This window comes from Tamandua tetradactyla, chromosome 17 (assembly GCF_023851605.1).
Source record: "Tamandua tetradactyla isolate mTamTet1 chromosome 17, mTamTet1.pri, whole genome shotgun sequence".
In the NCBI taxonomy this organism is placed as follows: domain Eukaryota; kingdom Metazoa; phylum Chordata; class Mammalia; order Pilosa; family Myrmecophagidae; genus Tamandua; species Tamandua tetradactyla.
This window is the reverse complement of record NC_135343.1, coordinates 66300404-66321461: the sequence shown is the minus strand read 5'-3', so window position 1 is coordinate 66321461 and position 21058 is coordinate 66300404. Positions and strand designations below refer to the sequence as shown.

General features: G+C 38.6%; 1 non-coding gene and 1 pseudogene across 2 annotated transcripts; both read right to left on the bottom strand.

The window, feature by feature from the left end:
- Positions 1 to 491: 491 nt before the first annotated feature.
- Positions 492 to 20831, bottom strand: LOC143661224 (immunoglobulin kappa variable 3-11 pseudogene; annotated as a pseudogene). The gene is made up of 2 exons (XR_013164459.1): positions 20743 to 20831; positions 492 to 889 (listed from the first exon to the last, which is right to left on the bottom strand). The product of XR_013164459.1 is annotated as an immunoglobulin kappa variable 3-11 pseudogene (transcript).
- LOC143661799 (U6 spliceosomal RNA) lies at positions 13892 to 13998 on the bottom strand. Its single transcript, XR_013164851.1, has one exon. It is a non-coding gene; the product is annotated as a U6 spliceosomal RNA (small nuclear RNA).
- Positions 20832 to 21058: the final 227 nt, after the last annotated feature.

Below are 21058 nucleotides of genomic sequence, written 5' to 3'. Positions count from 1 at the left end.
TTCCCCATCCTTAACCAAATTGCCAGCCTCACTCCTTCATTCCCCTTTCACACTGACCCTCCTCCTCACCACCTTCACACCAGGGAGAGTAGAGAAGAACAACTTGAACTGCAGGGAATAGACAGAAAACATGGCACATTCAGACCCTAACTATTCTAAATACCAATGTGCCAGGAATTCCCCCTTACATTTCCCCCCTGAGAGACTCCTAACTAGGCGTCTCCTTCTCTATCCCCTCCTGTCTCTCTGCCCTTACAGGCTTCAGGCAGCCTCAGTACCTCAAAGGAAACTAGTCCCAACAAGTGGTTAGAACTACAGAAATGTCTTTGAAGGAATGAGTAAAGGAAAGAGAAAGTGAAGGAAAAGGGCAGAAAGAAAGGAGATAGAGTAAATGCTTCAGTAACAAGGATGAAGAAGGCTTCAAGGAAATACAGAGTTCATTGAAGGACGAAGTAAAACAGGAAGACTAACTAACTACCAGGCAGAAAATTTCAATATGAAGAGGAAGGGAGGAAGGGAGAAGCTGCTGCTGCAGAACTCAGTGCCCCACAGCTGGGAGAGGAGGTTTGTGTTCGAGACTGAAGCACTGTGGGAAGATAGTTGTAACTGCTCTGACAGTAATAAGTGGCCACATCTTCAGCCTGGGCTCTGCTGATGGTGAGAGAGAAATCTGTCCCTGACCTACTGCCACTGAATCGTTCGGGGACCCCAGATGCTCGGTTGGATGCTAAGTAGATGAGCAGTTTGGGAGCCTGTCCTGGTTTCTGCTGGTACCAGGCTAAGTAGTTGCTAACACTCTGGCTGGCCTTGCAGTTCATGGTGATGGTCTCCCCTGGAGTCACAGCCACAGAGACTGGAGACTGGGTCATCACAATGTCCCCACTGGCACCTGCAGGCAGAAAAGAACAAGATCATGCAATAAATCACAAGTATATAAAATGTATATTCACATGTAGGTTTCCTCATTTATCATGTATAATCAGATCTGTTTGAGATGGAACAGTCTGTACACTCTGCATGTGAAAACCATCTCTCCAGCTGTATAAAGAAATTGCTCTTCTGAAGCTCTCACCTGAGACCCAGAGCCCCAGGAGGATGAGGAGTTGGGAATGTGATAGCATCTTGCTCACCGTCTGGTGCACTCAGGCCCTGTCTCCAGGGAATCCCCATTAATAGAGTCTGAGCAGCTGCCAAGTCCCCAGGAGTCTATGCAAATCAGCACAGGGTATAAAAGGAAACATGCTATGCAGAGAGCTGTGAAGACAGATAATGGAAGGAAGGGGACAAAATAACGCTACCACAGGAAATGTGAGTTGGTCCTGCAAACATCCCAGAAATCAACTAAAAACTACTTTTTTCAACAAACTTTAGAAAACTGACAAATTTTAAATATGTTATTATCAACATTATGATTCACACTACCAATAATCATCTTGTATGCTTAATTTTGTAATAGAATATATTTGTCTGTGAGTGCAATATCTCTGATTTAATTGACATTTTAAAAATATGGTACCAGAAACTGTGTGTGATACATTCATGTAATTGGATAGAATGAGAATTTAGTGCACAGATTATGTGTCTATCTCAGTCTATTCTGAATTTTAAATATATATTTGAAGTTCTTTGACATCTCAAATATCCTGAAGATATCTCAAACCAGACCACTGATACTGCTCTGAACCCAAATAATGTCTCTGAAAATGAGTCACCAGATACTTACAGGTTGCCCTTGGCACCACCTTTCAGGTCCACCAGTTTCTCAAATCACCATTCCTCAAACCAGTATCTCAAATAAGGTATTCACTATCCTGTGACTACTTCACACACCTAAGGGCTAACTGCCCCACCTAGTGGTAATAGATTAAATAGCTCCACATCCCAAAGTATCAGAGCAGATTTGCATTTATTCTTACCAAAACCAAAAATATTTATAGAATTATACAAATGCTAATAGAAACCCTTCCAGCCCCAGAACATTAGGTTATGGAATATGTGAAACAGAACTCCTGACCCCTTGAACCTTTCAGTTATCTGGGAGAGGCAGACAATAAACAATATTTTTGCAGCCTCTCCTATCCTGCTTTTCTGTGATTTACTTCTTGTAGCAAAGCTGTTAATACAGGACAAATGGGGCAAGGTGAACCCAAGTCCATTGCATAAGACATCCCTCACCATGAACAGAATCAGGGGAAGACTGAAAAAAATGAGACAGTTTAACAATTATGTACATAGCATAATCTGTCCTGTATCATGATTTCCATTTTTCCTGCAAAGCAAAAACCCTGCTGCCACCAAGAAGTTTCCATAATGTGGAATATCCTAAGGCATGTATTGTTCCAATTCTCATTAATAATGCATTTACTTTTCCATAGCTTGTCTCCCTGTGAGCCCATTATGTTGGTGAGGGTGGCATTTCCAGGAATCCAGGAATGGGGTGGCACAGACCCAAACCAGCAGGAAGACATTCCTACTCAGTCAAAGGTCCACCGTGTTCTTGGTCCACCACATATATAGGTTTTGAAGATGCCAGCACTTAATTCATGTTTGCCCTTATCTCCATGTTTTTTTTCTGCTGTTCCATGAAGTTAATATTTATATTCACTTAATTTGAAATTTACTTCATAACTGTCAGGTTTCCTGCTTCAACACAGTAGAATGTCCTTACTATGCTGACATATATTAAAGAACATGATGACATGAGATGAAACAGGTTCTGTCATGCAATTGACTGAGGGAGAGGGGACCACATGAAACATTGTGCATGGAAATGTCCTGTTTGAATATGGACAGTTGACCTCATGCATGAATGAAGTAGGGAGTTGGCCTGCAAAATTCAAGGAAGAACACTTCCAAAAATACAAAGGATGTGGTCTTGGATGATTACAAAAGACAAATGAAACTGTGAAAAGCAGACAAGGGTCTGATCCTAGAGGAACCATAAAGAGGGTGAAGGCTGAGGGATTAGATTAAGTGCAGGGAGAATCCATGGAGCATGAGTCCAAATTAATTTTTTTTTGGCAGACACTCTCTAGGTCATTTTATGTGCATTAGTACTGCAAGGAAATGGGAAGTGTGGAATGATTATGCTTTCTGTGCCAGCTGGGAAATTAGTAATTCTATACTCTCCTCTAAAGTCATATAGTGATTTTTAAATTTAAATTTCACCAAATCCCCACTGCCAAAAATAAAATTAGGTTGAAACAATACTTGGTAAAAAGAACATTGTGGTAAGTAGAGTTCTAAGAGGGTCCTCAAGTTTCCTGAGTGCTGGCATGTACAAACTGTATCCCAATTCTTCAAACACTAAGTATATTCAGCTGTGAAGAGATTTTGTGGACTTTATTTGCATATGAAATAAAAACTATTGACATTTAGATGGGTAGGTTATTCAAGTGGGCCTGACTATTTCACAGGGAGCCTTTAAATATTTTTGTACTGCTCAGGGACTAAGAACTCAGTAAAGCTCACAGATAGTTAGGATTTGACATGGTAGAAACTATCCAATATTGGCTATCAAGGTTGAGGGGCCATGTTGGCAGGGAATGAGGGCAGCCTCTAGGAGATGAGAGGCACAGACAGCAAGGGAATAGGATCACAAAACCATGACCCAGGGAGCTGATTCTGTCCAACCACATCAGCTTCGAAGAAAACTCCAAGCTCTGGAAAGAACAGAGCCTCACTGACTCCTTGATTTTATCCTCCTAAGTCCTTGAGCAGAGAACCCTTCACATTGTGCTCAGCCAGACTCCTGATCTACAGCACTGAGAACTAATGAACTGCCCACTGGTTATTAACCAATAAAAAAAACTAACATGGGTTTACCAATCAATCTCATGTTAAATCGGGATTCCTGACTCCAGAGAGAAGAAAGTGTCTCACTTACTTCTTTGCTGTGTGACATTGACTCCTCCCTCCTCCAGTAGAATGAATGTATTTTACACCTCTTTTCACCACAGATCATTTCCTGTTATCAGACCATATCAACAAATTCAGGGCTGAATATTGTGCTATGAAAACCAAAAGAAGAACAGAATTAGATTTAAAGATGGTCAGAATCTGTCCCTTCTTTGACTATAAGAACCACATTCTCACAGAGTTGAAGGAATTCTGAGCAGGAATCTGTCATAGAGGGGAGTGACCTGGGGACATCCCTAGAAGACCTGAACCTCTCTGTTGCCTGTGCATTTGCTCTCACTGCCTCATGCCCTTACCTGGGAACACTCGGCACACGTGTCCCTGTTGCAGATATAACTTCAGGCTAAGTGAGTTGAAAGGGTTGATTCACATGCAGCAGCTTTAACATGCATCAGAGTCTCAAACAATTGTGGTCTATGTAATTTTCATTCCCCATTGTAGCTGCAGTCCTGAAATGAAGGAGCTAATTTTCATTTTTGGATGAATGAGTGCATGTGATGATTTAAAAAATTGTTACTAAAGAGGCAAAAACTAAATTTTCATATTGAAATAATGAGATTGGTTGAAAAACACATAAAATATTCATGTACAGAATAAAATACTGTGCTACTGATTTCAAATAGGGGCATTGCATTAGTAGAGATCAGGATGTTCTTCTGTAAAATCATACAACATTCTTGTAACAAATTCATGGGAAGCTTATACGACATGTGCTGGTTTGGCTCCTAGAACAGGAAAAATACATTAGAAAACAAATGGTTAAACCTGAATAAAGTCAGGATTCCAATTATTATTTTACCAGTATAAATAGCTCAGTTTTGCAAATGAACCATGATTATGTGAGATATTAGCATCAAGAGGAAGTGGGTGAGGATGCACAGGAATTCTCTGTACTGTCTCTGCAAATGTTCTATAAATCTAAAATTACACCAAAAGAAAAAAAAAACATTATAAAAAAATGGTACGCTGCTTGGGAAGATCTGAGTGAGACTGTGGTGTTACCAAGTGAGGGGTGCTAAAGATGACCTAGTGTAAGTTACCATTCCCAAAAGTCACATTCCATCTGGAGTGACATCAGTGATCTCACCCTGACATTCAGCATCTCAAATGAAAGTGAAAGCTGGACATTACTTGGAAAATGTGTTTCTTTGACCCCTGATTTTCCTCATCTCATTGAATCTTTTGGTCTAAAATACATCCTTTAGGGCAGAAATATTCAAACCAGGGTTTGTGTCACCATGGGTGGATGCAAAGGATTTCCCAGAGGTTCATGGGCTTGACCGGCTGTAATGCACTTATTTTCTACATCTCTGTGTTCTGCTCCATCTTTCTTAAGTGGATCAGTCCAAGATCAATCAAGTTATCCTGCTGATTCTTTTTTCCCACTACCAACATCATATTCAACATTTTCTGCTCAGATTTAATTTAATTTAATTTTTTGCTTTTAGTTAAGAAAAAAATAGTACCACTCAACTCAGCATAGGCATTTCCTTGGGATCCAAACCTCTGTAGTGACAAATGAAGGGGACTCTCACATTCCCACTAGCGTCAACATTAAGAATAACTGACTCTCAAATCTGAAAACACTTCTGTGGTGACCAATGTTTTACCTTCAACAAAATGGAAGGAGAATCTAATTAATTTTTTGTCCAAATAGTCCACAGTTCAGTTATGAAATTTCCAATTTAAATCTTTGGTCTAGTTTTCATTGATGATTGTTTTTGTCTTCCTGCTTAAATTTAGTATCTATCTGGTGAAAATTTTGCTGTTAATAATTGCACCTAGCTAATGTCAGCAAAATTGAGATTTTGCTACTATGCTGAATGACTAGAATATGCACTTCCAATTTTTTTTACATATTTTTACTGTATAATATAACATACATGCAAAGCAAAGAAGAGAGAGTGAGGCCACATTTGAGCAACTAAGCAGGTCCTCCAGATAGCACTCTTAGGCAGACCTATAGGTAGGCTAAGCTTCTCCACTACCTACATAAGCTTCACAAGTTTAAGCCTCAAGACCAAGGGCTTGGCCTATTGCTTTGGGTGTCCCTAATGTTTGACACAGTATCAGGGGATTCCCTGGTGGTAAAGTGTAATAGTTCCATATTTTTTCTCCCATCTCTCAAGGGACTTTGCCAATACTTTTTGATTTTCTGCTTAATATATTCTAGGATGTATGCAGGCATTACATTACAATGTACAGGATTAAAGGCCCTCATTCTTATTCTGGGCTCCCTGTGTTTCAATTGTTCAATGAGATATCCATAAGGTTGTGTTAGATTAAGTGCTTCAGAAAATTTGGTTCCAGACAAAATAAACCTTTCTTCCTTTGCTCTCAGAGAGTAGGCGTGGTTCTAAAATATAAATAATGTCTTCCTTATTCCTGTGTTCTCAAATACTTTAACCCTGACCTGATCAACTTTCCTCTTATCTCTCAATACCAAGTTGTAGATAAAGATAATACAGTCTTTCAAAACCCAGAAATAATAATTACCTCTTTGGACTCAATGTGTCTTCTATAAGAGCTTAATCTAGGCTTCTGTTTTCTTCCTAGTATTTTCCAAAGGAGACCATTCAATGATTGTTCTTTAGTTTCTGCCACATTTTATCTTACCAAATGTCCTACAGGTTCATTGACATAACTGCATGCCTCATAACTGTGTTCCTTTTTAAAGCAGCACAATATTCAATCATATGTATACATCATCATAGCCAATCTACTTCTCAGTCAGTTCATCCTTCAACTGCCTGAATTCATTAGGCATCCTGTATAGTGTCTAAAGTCCATAGTCCATCAACACTCTCAATTTTGTTGTTCCCCAGAGAAAGAAAACCTGTGAACACCCCTCATGATATAGGGTTCATTCTTGCCACTCACCCTATTATTTGCCCCTACCATTGCTGTGGTACTGCTGATGCTTTCATCAGCATGTTGAAACACAGCCCATCACATGCAATTGCAGTTTTCCACCTGAACTCTGGACTTAAACACTCTTTGTACATGAATCAGACATTTGAAGTAGTTCTTTCAGAACTAAAGTATATTTCTCATGTTAATCAGTGGGACGCACAAGTCTATACAACCCCTTTAAACCTTGTTCTCCTTCAATAGGGTAATATTACTTACAGAACCCCTAGAGAACCACCTGTACTTTCATCTATTCCCTCATATTTGAGTTTACCCTCTGTGCTGTTTTGAAAGGATATATGGACCCTAGAAAAGCCATGTTTTAATCAAAATACCACTTTGTAATGACAGAATAATTCCTAGTCAATAATGTATGTTCGAATCTGTAATTAGATCATCTCCCTGGAGGTGTATCCTGATCAAGGGTGGTTGTTAAACTGGATTAGGGGAGATGTGTCTCCACCCATTTGGGTGGGTCTTGATTAGTTTTTGAAACTATAAAGGAGGAAACATTTTGGAGGATGGGAGATTCAGAGAGAACAGAGAATGATGCAGCACCATGAAGCAGAGAGTCCACGAGCCAGTGACCTTTGGAGATGAAGAAGGATAATGCCTCCCAAGGAGTTTCATGAGACAGGAAGCCAGGAGAAGAAGCCAGCAGATGATGCCATGTTTGCCATGTGCCCTTCCAGTTAAGAGAGAAACAGACTATGTTCCCCATGTGCCTTCTCACTTTAGAGAGAAACCCAGAACATCATAGACCTTCTTGAACGAAGGTATCTTTCCCTTGATGGATACCTTTGATTGGACATTTCCATAGGTTATTTTCTAGGCCTTAGAACTTTAAACAAGCATCTTGTTAATTCCCCTTTTAAAAGCCATTCCATTTCTGGTATGTTGCATTCCAGCAGCTAGCAAACAGGAACACCCTCATTAGCTAACTGTTCACCCATCTCTAGCTTCTATGTATCTCTAAGTCACTTATATTCTGTAGCATAAAGTTCTAATTTGACCTTTACCATGGTCATAAAAATGGAGTCATATAGTATCTATCCTTTTGTGTCTGGCTTAATTGACTCAGCATTATGTCCTCAAGGCACATCCATTTGTCATGGACTTCAGGATGTCATTTCATTTTAATGCTACATAAAATTCCATCATATGTATATACCACATTTTGTTAATCCACTCATCTGTCAATGGGAACTTGGAATGTTTCCATCTTCTGGCAATTTGTGAAATATGGTGCTATGAACATCAGTGTGCAAATGTCTAGGTTTGTGTCATTGTTTTCAGCTCTTCTGGTTATATACCAAGTAGTGCTATTCCTGGGCCATAGGGCTGTTTGATATTTAGTTTCCTAAGGAACTGCCAAACTGTGTTCTGTATCAGCTATACCATTATAAATTCCCACCAGCAGTGCATAAGTGTTCCAATTTTTTCACTTCTGCTCCAACATATACAGTTCACTGTTTGTTTAATAGCAGCTATTCTAATAGGTGTGAGGTGGCATCTCATTGTAGTCTTGATCTGCATTTCCCTTATAGCTAATGAAAATGAGCATAGCTTCTTGTGTTTTTGAGCCATCCATATTTTCTCTTCAGAATAGTGCCTATTCATATCTTTAACCCATTTTATAATTGGGTTGTTTGCTCTTTTGTTGTTAAGTTGTATGATTTATTTGTATATGCAGGATATCAAACTTTGTCAGATATGTGATTTCAAAATATTTTCTCCCATTGAGTTGGCTGCTTCCTCACCCTTTTGACAAATTCTTTGGAGGTACAGAAGCATTTTATTTTGAGGAGTTCCCATTTATCTATTTTTTTTCCTGCTTATGCTTTGGGTGTAAACTTTAGGAAGCTAACTTCTATTACTAGGTCTTGAAGATGTTTCCCCACATTTTCTTCCAGAAGCTTTATGGTGCTAGTTCTTATATTTAGGTGTTTGATCCATTTTGAGTTAATTTTTGTGTGGGACATAAGGTATGGGTCTTCTTTCATTCTTTTGGCTATTGATATCCAGTGCTGCCATACACATTTGTTAAAAACACTGTTTTGTCCCAATTCAGTGGATTTCAGAACCTTATCAAAAACCAATTGATCATAGATTTGTGGTCTATTTCTGCACTCTCAATTTGATTCCATTGGTCAATATTTCTATCTTTGTGTGAGTACCATGCTGTTTTGATCACGGTGGTTTAATAATAAGCTTTAAAGTTAAGAAGTGTTAACCAACCCACTTCATTCTTCTTTTTAAAATATTTTTAAATATTTAGGGTCTCCTTTCTTTCCAGATAAATTTGATAACTCACTTTCACAAGTCTTCAAAGTAACTTGTTGGAATTTTGTTAGGAACTGTGTTGAATCTGTAGATCAATTTGGGTAGAATGGACATCTTAATGATGTTTAACCTTTCTATCCATGAGCAGGGAATGTCTTTTCATCTATTTAGGTCTTCTACAATTTCTTTTAGCAAATCAAATGTTATGTAGTTTTCTGTGTACAAGTCCTTTACATCTCTAGTTAAGTTCATTCCTAAATATTTGATTCTTTTAGTTGCTATTTTGAATGGATTTTTTTCTGTAACTGACTCCTCAGCTAGGTCATTGCTTGTATATAGAAATGTTAGTAATTTTTCACATAAATTTTATATACTGCCACCTTGCTGAATATGTTTCCTAGTTAAGTAACTTTGTTGTAGATTTTTCAGGATTTTCCAAGTATAATATGATGTCATCTGCAAATAATGAGAGTTTTATTTCTTCCTTTCCAATTTTGATGTCTTTTATTTCTCTGTCCTTCCTGATTGATCTAGCTAGCACTTCAAGCACAATATTGAAAAGCAGGGGTGACAGCAGGTGTCTTGGTCTCATTCCTTATTTTGGGGGGAAAGCTTTCAGTTCCCCTCCATTGAGTACAATGCAGGCTGTTGATTCTCATATATGCCCTTTATCATATTCAGGCAGTTATCTTTGAATCCTGTATTTTGAAGGTTGCTTATCAGAAATGGATGTTGATTTTTGTGGAATGCTTTTTCACCCTCAAACAATATGATCATGTGATTTTTCCTTTGTGATTTGTTGACATGCAGTATTACATTAATTAATTTTCTTTTGTTGAATCATCTTTATATTCCTGGTACAAATCCCAATCAGTTGCAATGTATAATTTTCTTAATGAGATGTTGGATTTGATTTGCTAATGATTTGTTTAGAATGTTTGTGTCTATGTACATTAGGCAGATTGGTCTGTAGTTTTTCTTGCTTATAGCATCTAAACCCAGTTTTGGTATTAAAATGTTCTCTAAATCACTTAACTGTGCTTTAATCTTTGTTATTTAGCTTCTATTTGCTTTAGCATTAGTTTGCTCTTCTTCCTCAAGTTCCCCCAGGTGAGCAGTGAAGTCCTTGATTTTTGCTCTCCCTTGTTTTTTGAAATAGGCATTTAGGACAATAAATTTCCCTCTGAGTACACCCTTTGACACATCCCACAAGTTCTGACATGTTGTATTCTCATTTTCTTTCATCTCCAGATAGCTACTGAGTTCTCTAGCCATTTCTTCTTTGACCCACTGGTTGTGTAAGAGGGTGCTAATTGATTTCCATATATTTGCGTATGTTCTCATTCCTTTGTAGTTATTGAGACCGTGCTTCATTCCTTTTGTGAGCAGAGAAAGTTTTAAAATTATTTTAGTGTTTTTTAAATTTATAAAGACTGTTTTGTGCCCTAGCCTATGATCTATCAATGCTTCCTGGAGAATGTTCTATGAGTGCTAGAAGAAAATGTAAATCTTTGTGTTCTGGGTGTAATGACCTGCATATGTCTGTTAGGTCTAATTCATTTATCAAGTTGTTTAACTGCCCTATATCCTTGCTGATCTCCTGTCTGGTTGTTCTATATAGAGAGGAGAGAGGTGTATTCAAATCTCACACTATTATTGTTAAAACATCCGTCACGCCCTTCAGTTTTAACAATGTCTCCTGTACTTTGGAGGCCCTGATTGATGTCATGAACACTTGTTATGGTTATTTCTCTTCAGTGAATTATCCCTTGTATTAGTATATAGTGTTCTTCTTTGTCTCTTATGATGTCTTTATATTTAAAGTCTATTTTATTGGATATCAGTATGGCTATTCTGCCATTGTTTTAGTTATAATTTAAATGGAACATCTTTTTCCATCTTTTCACTTTCAATGTATTTGCCTCCTTGTGTTTAAGATAAGTTTCTTGTAAGCAACACATAGTTTAATCCATTCCACCAATCTGTATCATTTCATTGGTAAGTTTAGTCTGTTAACATTCAAAGTTATTACTGAAATTACGTTTCTTGAATCTATCATCTTATGTTTGAATTTTGTTTGTCAGGTCTGTATATTCTTTTCTCTCTTTCTCTCTTAATCCTTTAAGTTACCCTTAGTGATACCTTCAATTCTGTTTCCTTCTCCAAATGTCCATCTCATTTCTTTTTATTTTATTTTTTTTGTAACTGGCTGAACTCCTCTAATAATATTTGTAGGGCTGGTCTGTTTTTGACAAATTCTTTCAGGATCTTTTTGTCTGTGAAAATTTTAATCTCTCCCTTAGTTTTGAAAAACAATTTGGGTAGGTAAATAATTCTTAGCCCAAACTTTTCTCTTTTAGGATCTTAAATACATCATACCACTGCCTTCTCACCTCCATCATGCCAGTTGAGTCATCTAAACTCAGTCTTATCTGGTTTCTCTTGTATGTAGTAGACTGTTTTTCTCTTACTGCTTTCAGGATATTTTGCTTCTCCTCAACATTTGACAGAGTGATTAGTATGTATATTGGGAAAGGCTTATTTCAATTTATCCTATCTGGTGTTCATTGAGCTTCTTTGTCTTCTATATTTATGTCATTCATAAGGATTGGGAAGATTTCCCCCATTATACCCTCAAGTGCTCTTCCTACAGCTTTACCCTTCTCTTCTCCTTCTGGGACACCAATGATTCTTATATTTGTGCACTTTGTTATGTCCATCATTTCCCTGAGATCCAATTCAAAATTCTCCATCATTTTGCCATTTACTGTTTTGAATGTTTAGCAAACAATTGAAATCAATTGTTCTGTTCGCTAGTTCACTTATTCTTTCTTCTGCCTCTTCATATCTGTTTTTGTGTGTCTCTAGTATGTTTCTTTTTGGATCTGTTGCATCTTTCATCTCTGTAATATCTGCTATTTTTTTACTTATTCTTTCAAATTCCTTTTTACCCCCTCCAGAGTCTCCTTGATCTCCTTTATGTCATTAGCCATCCCATTGATTTTATTTTGTAGACTTATATGAACATTTTGATTAGTTGTCCCAATGTCTGTGTTTCCTCTGGTGTTTTAATTTGCTTGTTAGGGTGGGATATAGCTTTCTGCATCATGATATGTTTAATGTTCTTTTCTTGTCTTCATGGAATATAAATACTTTGATTGGTTTTCTTTGGAAGTTGACTTCCTTCAATAGTTTAAAGCCTTGTACCTCAGGGATGGATGTGAACCAGGATGCAGGGCACAGGGAGGGCACAGCAGTATGGTGATGCATTGTACAGAACTTACTGACAATGACCCTGACAGTGTGAACAACAAAGAAAGTTTCAGCAGTCACATTAATAACCCCCAAAGATGTTCTTAACCTAATACTTGAGCCTACAAAATCTTACCATATATGGTAAAAAGGACTTTGAAAATATTATGAAGTACACAGATGATGAGATTGGAAAATATCCTGGATTATCTGGGTGCCCCTGTGAAAACATATGAGCCCTTATAAGGAATGAACCTCTCAGACAGAGACATGTGACAACAGAATCAGGGTCAGGAGATGAAGTGTTGATTACTATAAAGAGCAATAAAGGAGGCATGGGCTGGGGAGTTGTGAGGTCTCTACAAGCTGGAGAGGGCAAGAAGCAGGTTCTCCCCTCAGGCTACCACAAGGGAACATTGTCACACCAGGATTTTAGCTGATGAGATCCATTTTGCTCTAACGATTGGCAGAATTGTAAATGAGACATTTCTAACATTTGTGGGAATTGTTCCAGGAGTAATAGGAAACCAAAACAGTGATCTTTATTGCATTTTCCCACAGTGACCATCACTAAAATGATTAAAGAGACCGGACCCTTTAAATGTCCCCTGGACCCCAAAAAACCTTCTAGAAAAGAAATCAGGAGACAACCTCCCAGGAAGATAGAACAGGTAGGTATTTCTAGGGTTGAGGGAATAGGGAGCAGCAATTGCATAACAGATTGACCAAAAATCAGCCCAGAGGATGAGGTTGCATTCAACAATGAACCATAATGGGGGAAAGGCATAATATTTCTGACAGAAGTAATCTGCCTATTTTCAGCCATAAGCCCGCTGATGCTGAGAGGACAGCCTGTTGTGATCAGCTGACAAGGACCTGTCAGGGATGCCAGGTGTCCTGTGGATGCCAAGGTGATGAGCAGTTAGGGGACTGTCCTGGCTTCTGCTGTGTGCCAGATTGAAACTATTATGAACCCCATAAAAGACATGTTTTAATCCTGACCCCATCATCTGGGAGCAGCCTTGATTCTATACAGTAGGTTGGAATCTTTTGATTAGATTATCTCCACAAGATGTGGCACACCCAATTGTAGGCCTATCTTTTCATTAGATGGAGACATGACTCCACCCATTTCATGTGCATCTTGATCATTTTACTGAATCCTTTAATAGAGAGGACATTTTGAAGAGAGACAGAAATGATCAAAGCCTCAGAGCCAACAGTGCCCCAGGTTGAAAGAGATGCTGACACTTGGAGAATAGAGACATGGATGTTTGGAGATGTTGGAGCCTAGCATGAGATGGTAAGCAAGAGAGAACCTAGAGAGAGCCAAAGGAAGCAAAAAGAGGAAGCCAGCCCTAGAGAAGCAAACTGAGGAGCCACATAAGAACAGAGGCCAAAAGCAATAGAGCCCAGGAGAAAGGGATAAACTCTCATGCCAGCCACATGTCTTTCCAGCTGACAGAGGGGTTCCTGAATTTAACTTGTTAAATTCCACTTATTTTTTTTCTTTTCTTTTCTTTTTCTTTTTATTATGAAATGCTTCATGAATTTGTGTGCCATCCTTGCACAGGGGCCAAACAAATCTTCTCCATATTCCTCCAATTTTAGTGTATGTGCTGCCGAAGTGAGCACAATTCCACTTTTAAAAACCACTCCAGGCCTTGTATATCATGTTCTGGCATCTCACAAACTAACACATGCTGGTAGCAGGCTGGTTCCTGTGGTTGAGACTGGATAAAATACGAGGGCTGGATTTGCAATTTATGGTGACCCTCAACCTGGTGCGTCAGCCAGGGAGACTAGAGACTCAGTCTTCACAGGTTCCCCTCAGACACCTGCAATTAGAATGAATGATTAACACAGAAGCACAGATGATGAGAACAAATTCAAAAACAGCTTGTCCACATTTTGTTTTCTTGTGACTACAACATACCTCAGAGACCCATTATATTTAATATGGCTTCTAATATATCTTGAATGAAATTATGGCTATTTCAGTGTGTATTTAAAATAGTTTTCCCTAGTCTACAGAGATTTAAACCTTGTTTGGTTGAAGTTCTTTTACACCTTCCACCAGAGTTCCAGTGCAGCAGCAGCAGCAGAAAGAGGTAGGGATGTGCCATTACCAGTCTCCTTTGCCCTGCCAGTCACAGCTCTTTTCCTGTCACCAAGGCACAGAGCCCAGCTGGAAGTCTATGTGCAGCTGGGCAGTACCAGAGGGACCTGTGCAAGGCAGGCAGTGGTCACAGACTCAAATTGCATAGCAGATTGTGGATGGATATAATGTGAAGTCCCAAATTATCGTCACACAAAATGCATCTTTTTTGACCATGAAACATGTAGTAACCAATTTCGAAAAAGGAATTTTCAATAATGTATTTTAAAGTAAATATATATTCAAAATGTATAATATTCTCTTGTTACACAAGTTGCAATTAACAATGTAGGGCAATTTAAACAAGAACCTCATATTAAATATGTCTATTTCCCTAAGAAAATCCATGATCTGAAATGATATCTGATTGCCTCTAACTGGAAACATTTTGGTACCAAAGAGACACTGTCCTGAAGACATCTAAGGACACTGCCAGCATGTGCCTTGGGTGCCAGATCCATGCACAGGCCATAACAGTGAAAACCCATAGCACCTCCAGGTGGGAAATTCTGAAGGCACATGTGCAGCATGAATCAGAAGTGATTTGAAATCAGCACTCTCTTATGGTTTCAGATTTTGTAAGTATCAGAACTTTTTAAAGGAATGGATAACAAACATGATAGTGTGTATGCAGAGAACTAAATCTTAAGGAAGATATTACACTCTTAAACAGAACCAAACCAAAGTTTCCAGATCATGGATAAGGAAAACCAAAATTGAAGCTGAATGAAGGTAATTGACAGCAGTAGAAAATTTACAGAGCTAGAAACCAAAGCATAAGAAACTTTCCAAAATACAATGCTGAGAAAGAAAAAGATGGACAAAAAACCCACAGATATAGAGGATCCAGAGAGATGTACAATGGGAAGAACTAATATCCATCTGAGGAAGGCAGATAATGGGCAGATGCATATTTCAACAAATAAGGGTTAAGAATTAGCCAGAGCTTGTGAAAGAAACCAATTCACAAACACAAGTGCCCATCATACAAAGTCAAATTAATAAATAGGACTCCATACTGGACACATCTCAGAAAACTGCACAATATCAAAGACAAATAGGAAAACATATACTTTCACAGAAAAATCACAGTTCCCTTTCAGTGCAGCAATCCTCTATGGTGGCATGAAATAAGTTGTGCTTGGTGTCCCATCATTTTTGCCTAGGGATAAGCAGTCCTCTTGAGTGACCACCCCAGCTAGCCCTGCCTTCCTTGTAACCTGGTTCTAAGCCTGCAGCTCCCTATGGATGGGGTGGTAAGAGCTGCCCTCAGCTTCTCTGAATGGCCTCTGCTAATTCTTCCCCAAACATTGCTTTGCTATCTCAAGCTTCATAATTATTAGCAAGGTTTGTATCTCCACAGAGTTTGGATGATCGAATCTGCACTCAGTTTCTCCAAAAGGCCTGGCCCTGGTACTTCTGCTTTTTGCTCCATTTGGTTTGAAACTTGGAATCCCCAGTATCTGCAGGTAAAGGTTTTCTCTCACATCTGAGACACAATAAAAGCAGGAATCCATGAGCCATCCATGGCTGTTACCCCCTTAACCAATAGGGGCCAAGTTTAGGTAAGCTTGAGATATTCGACCACATTTATTCTCCCCTTTCCTCCACCATGTTCTTTAAGTCAACATAGCTGTCCTTTTCTGCCCTCAAGCTTGGTTGGCTAATTGTGCTTCTTCATTATGACCCAAGGACTTCCACGTATCATCTAAAACAAGTGGCCAGGAAGCAGGGTAATTTTGATGCTGCTTAACAAAGCCAGGTGGAAATGCATTCAGGTGCTCTTGGCTTAATTACCAGCTGTCCTGCCTTGAATGGTGGAGACACATCTCTGGGGAAACTACCTGTTTAAATGGTCCCACCCACAACTGGGTGAGTCATGTCTCCATGGAAACAATTTAGTCTGAAGATCCCACCAAGCAATACTGAATCAGAATAAAAGAATCGCTGTTCTAGGGTGCATGACAGTTTCAAACTAGCACAAAGATTTTAATTAATTTTAGACATTAATGTTGTTATGTGTGGTATAATTTGTTGAATAATCACTAAAAGAATTAAAAGCAGATTATATATAGGGCACTACAAAAGAAGCAGAAGGGATAATAAAAATTATCCATTCAACACAAAAGCAAGGTAGGAAATAACTAATATGTTAGTAATTATCTTACATATCAGATTCTGCAACTAAAATACAAAGTTTATCACATTTTATGAACCACGCTCACCCATAATCATAGTACTTAAAAGGAGACACATCTAAAGCAGCATAAATCTATAGAAAACTCAAAAGAAAATAATGGAAAGTCATATAACCATATATATATATATATATACTTATAAAATTAAAAACTTAACCACAAAAGGGCAGTTGTAATAATATAATAAAGCATATATATATGCATATGCTTTAATGCAAAAATCATTACTAGGTAGCACACTTCACATTGATGGTTGTTTTAATTCACCCTGAAGAAAAAATTTTACTCATCTAATAACCTCAAATGTAGACACCAAAAAGCAAACAATTGTAAGGAGAACAAGCATAAATACACAAAGATAAAGGTGGTATGTCAGATCCCCACTTTCAGCACTATAAAACAACCAGGAAAAATTAGCAAAAATAGGAAAATCTGAAGAACAAGCTGGAAAAATTATGAAAACATTAACTGATTTACACATTCACTTCAAGCCACACATGGAACCACCTTAAAAAGTGCTCACAGGGGTGCATGGGGAGTGTGGCTGTTAGAGTTCCTGCCTGCCTTCCATGCGGGAGACCCAGGCTCATTTCCTGGACCATGCACTCAAAAAGGAAAAAAAGCTTATAGGCAAAGAAAGAAAACAAACATGAACACATTTCAAAATACTGAGTGCTCTGACCTACAGGCAGTTAAGCTAGAGGTCAATAGTAAAAGGAGATTTAAAAATATCTATATACTTTTAAAATAGTAATTTCATGTCTATGCACCACTTCTGAAAAGCACCAGTAAACTCCTACCAGACAGAACCAGAAAGAATGTTCCACAGATAACAATAAAGTCACCACAAAATTTAAACAACTAGAAGCAGTGGATCCTGAGAAAAGAAGAAAGATTTTGGAAGAACATCAACAGATGGGAAAGAATTATTTAACTATGATAGAGGAGTACTTATGAGATGTAAGAGAATGCCACGTGGCACCCTAAGGTTAAAGGAACACCCCTGATGGAAACACAGGGAAGTAGGGGTCCCTCCCCAAGAATGGTTTTTAGACCTTCTTGGAGAAGGTGCCGTTTCAATCCCCTGAATTGCAGGGAAGTTCCCCGGATTACACAGGCCAGAGCTGTCTGCAATCTCTTGCAACAGGAAGGAACCCCCAGGCATGGGAGGGGCACAGGAGAGCCACAGGTAGGGACAGAGTGCAGGTGTGCAGAGGGAGTGGGGACACAGGTGCAGGCAACAGGCCTGGAGCCCACAGTGACCTCATTGAAGGGAACTTCAAGGCCATGGAATGTATGGGTGTGAAGAAAATTGTTTAAAACAGAGTTGATTTCATATGTTTTGGTAGATTCACACAGTGAAATTCTATTCAGCAATGAAGGTGAATTAATTGCAGATGCATACAAAAAACTAGATGTTCTATAAATACGGAATGAAATATGCTAGCAACAAAATAGTGTGTGCAGGATGATTCTATTTGTATAAAGTTCCGTAACAAGCAAAACTATATGGTTTAGTGATGCCTATCTGGAATTTTAAAATGTGAATCAAGGAAGTGATTCTGTGAGATTCAGAGAAATCAAGAATGGTTTATGGTTGGTAAGGGAGGGGTGGATTTCATGAGAATATGGGGCAGAAATGTGCCAAGTTATGATGAGTTTCTGGGGACTGCTAGGTTGTTGTTAATGAAAAATAGGTACGTGTGTGTGTTTTATGCAATTTTCATTGCCATGTTTCAAAATGAAGTATTAAATATTAAATATATATTTATCATACATATTATTTCACACATTTATTGATACATATGAAGAATAATATCTTCAAAGTACCCAGCACTGCATTTGAAAGAGTATTTTTTAAGTTAATATTTGTTGAGTAAATTAATAAACAAAAATAAACTGAATATAGGAAAGCTTTAATTCTATTAAAGTTCATATTAGTTGATAGAACAGTTGTATCTTGTTCTAATTTATTTATATTTGCCATTCAAACTTCTCTTCTGAATTCTAAACTCTTAACATTCTTAACTCTTTCTATGGCACTTCCAGCTCAGTATCTCTGGAACCTATCTCATGATCTTTACACCTCCACACAAGCCAACCCCACCCAATTCCACCCAAGGGAAGGAGCAGCACACATCCTGTTGTCTAAGCCAGAATCAGTGGAGTCATCCTCGACAACACTCTTTACCTCAGCACTCACATCCACCTCCTGTCAATCTTACAACCACTTATTTCCCAATCCACCCACATCTTCCTATCTCCACTGCCATGACTTTTGAGAAAGCCATCAACATCTCTCTCCTGGATTCCTGAAATAGATTTGTTACTGGTCTTCTTACATCTATTCTTGTCTATTTTATTTTTTAAGTCAACTCAGGTAAAATTAGAGTGATCTTTTTAAAAGGCAAATTTGGTCATGCCATCTCTCTGCTTAAAAACCTACCAAACCTTTCCCCTGCATTAAGCAACACATACACACACACACACACACGCACACACACACAACTGTAAAAGGCACTACTACTTGCTGGCCAGGTACAATAAATATCCTATATTAAATTTTGCATTTTCTGACATTCTTTAATCAATATCTGTTACCCCTTCACACTTAAACTCTGAGAGACAGAACCATGTTTTTAATTGCTTATTAACATTATTATAAAGCAAATGCAGTGGACTCTCAGAATTAATGTAATTGCAAAATGAAAAGAGAAATCAATAAAGAAAAGCATTATCTATAACAAATTCATTCACAAATATAACACTAAAATACAATAATGATTTGTTTAATGCAAGTATGTAAGTATTCTAGCTTTAATGGAAGTGTAAAGATGTTAATATAAAATAAATACTGAAGGGAAAGAAACTTGATGGACATCTAGTGCTGTCAACTATGAAAACAGTGTTTCATTGTGGATAATGATTGTTTTCCATCTATTGACCAAGCTGCCAGCACCGTGCCCCTTTCCCACTCCCTGCCCCTCCTCACCACCTTGAAACCAGGTGTGGGAGAGCAGAGAACAGCTTGAACTGCAGGGAATAGACAGAAAACATGGCATGTTCAGACCCTAACTATTCCAAATACCAATGTGCCAGGAATTCTCCCTTATATTTCCCCCCTGAGAGACTCCTAACTAGGCAGCTCCTTTTCTCCCTCCTCCTGTCTCTCTGCCCTTACAGGCTCCAGTCAGCCCCATTATCTCAAAGGAATATATTCCCAACCAAATGGTTAGAACTACAGAATTGTCTTTAAAGGAATGAGTAAAGGAAAGAGAAACAGTGAAAGAAAAGGGCAGTTAAAAAGGAGGTAGAGTATAACTACTTCAGTAATAAGGACAAGGAAGGCTTGAAGGAAAGACAGAGCCCATTGAAGGAAACAGTAAAACAAGAATAATAATTAACTATGAGGCAGAAAGTTACAATATGAAGAGGCAGGAGGAGGGGGAGAGGCTGCTGCTGCAGGACTCAGTGCCCCACAGCTGGGAGAGGAGGTTTATGTTCGAGGCTGAAGCACTGTGGGAGGATAACTGTAATGTTGCTGACAGTAATAAGTGGCCACATCTTCAGCCTGGGCTCCACTGATGCTGAGAGAGAAATCTTTCCCAGTCCCATTACCACTGAATTTGTTGGGGACCCCAGATGCCCGGGTGGATGCACCATAGATGAGCAGTTTGGGATCCTGTCCTGGTTTCTGCTGGTACCAAGCTAAATAGTTCAGCTGGAAGATATCAGATTAAAGACTCTGACTGGCCTTGCAGCTCATGGTGATGGTGTCCCCTGGAGTCACAGTTGCAGAGACTGGGGACTGGGTCATCACGATGTCCCCACTGGCACCTAGAGACAGAAAAGAACAAGATCACACAATAAATCACAAGTATATAAAATTTGTATCCAAATGTAGGTTTCCTCATTTATCATTTTTTATAATCAAATCTGTTTGAGATGGAACAGTCTGTCCACTCTGCATGTGAAAACCATCTCTCCAGCTTTATAAAGACATTGCTCTTCTGAAGCTCTCACCTGAGACCCAGAGCCCCAGGAGGATGAGGAGTTGGGACTGTGACAGCATCTTGCTCACCGTCTGGTGCACTCAGGCCCTGTCTCCAGGGAATCCCCATTAATAGAGTCTGAGCAGCAGCCAAGTCCCCAGGAGTCTATGCAAATCACAACAGGGTATAAAGGGAAATGTGCTGCACAGTGAGCTGTGAAGACAGATAATGGAAGGAAGGAGACAAAATAACATTTCCATGGGAAATGTGTATAGTCCTGCAAATGTCCTAGAAATCAACTGAACACTATATTTTCAACAAACTTTAACCAAATTGCCAAATTTAAA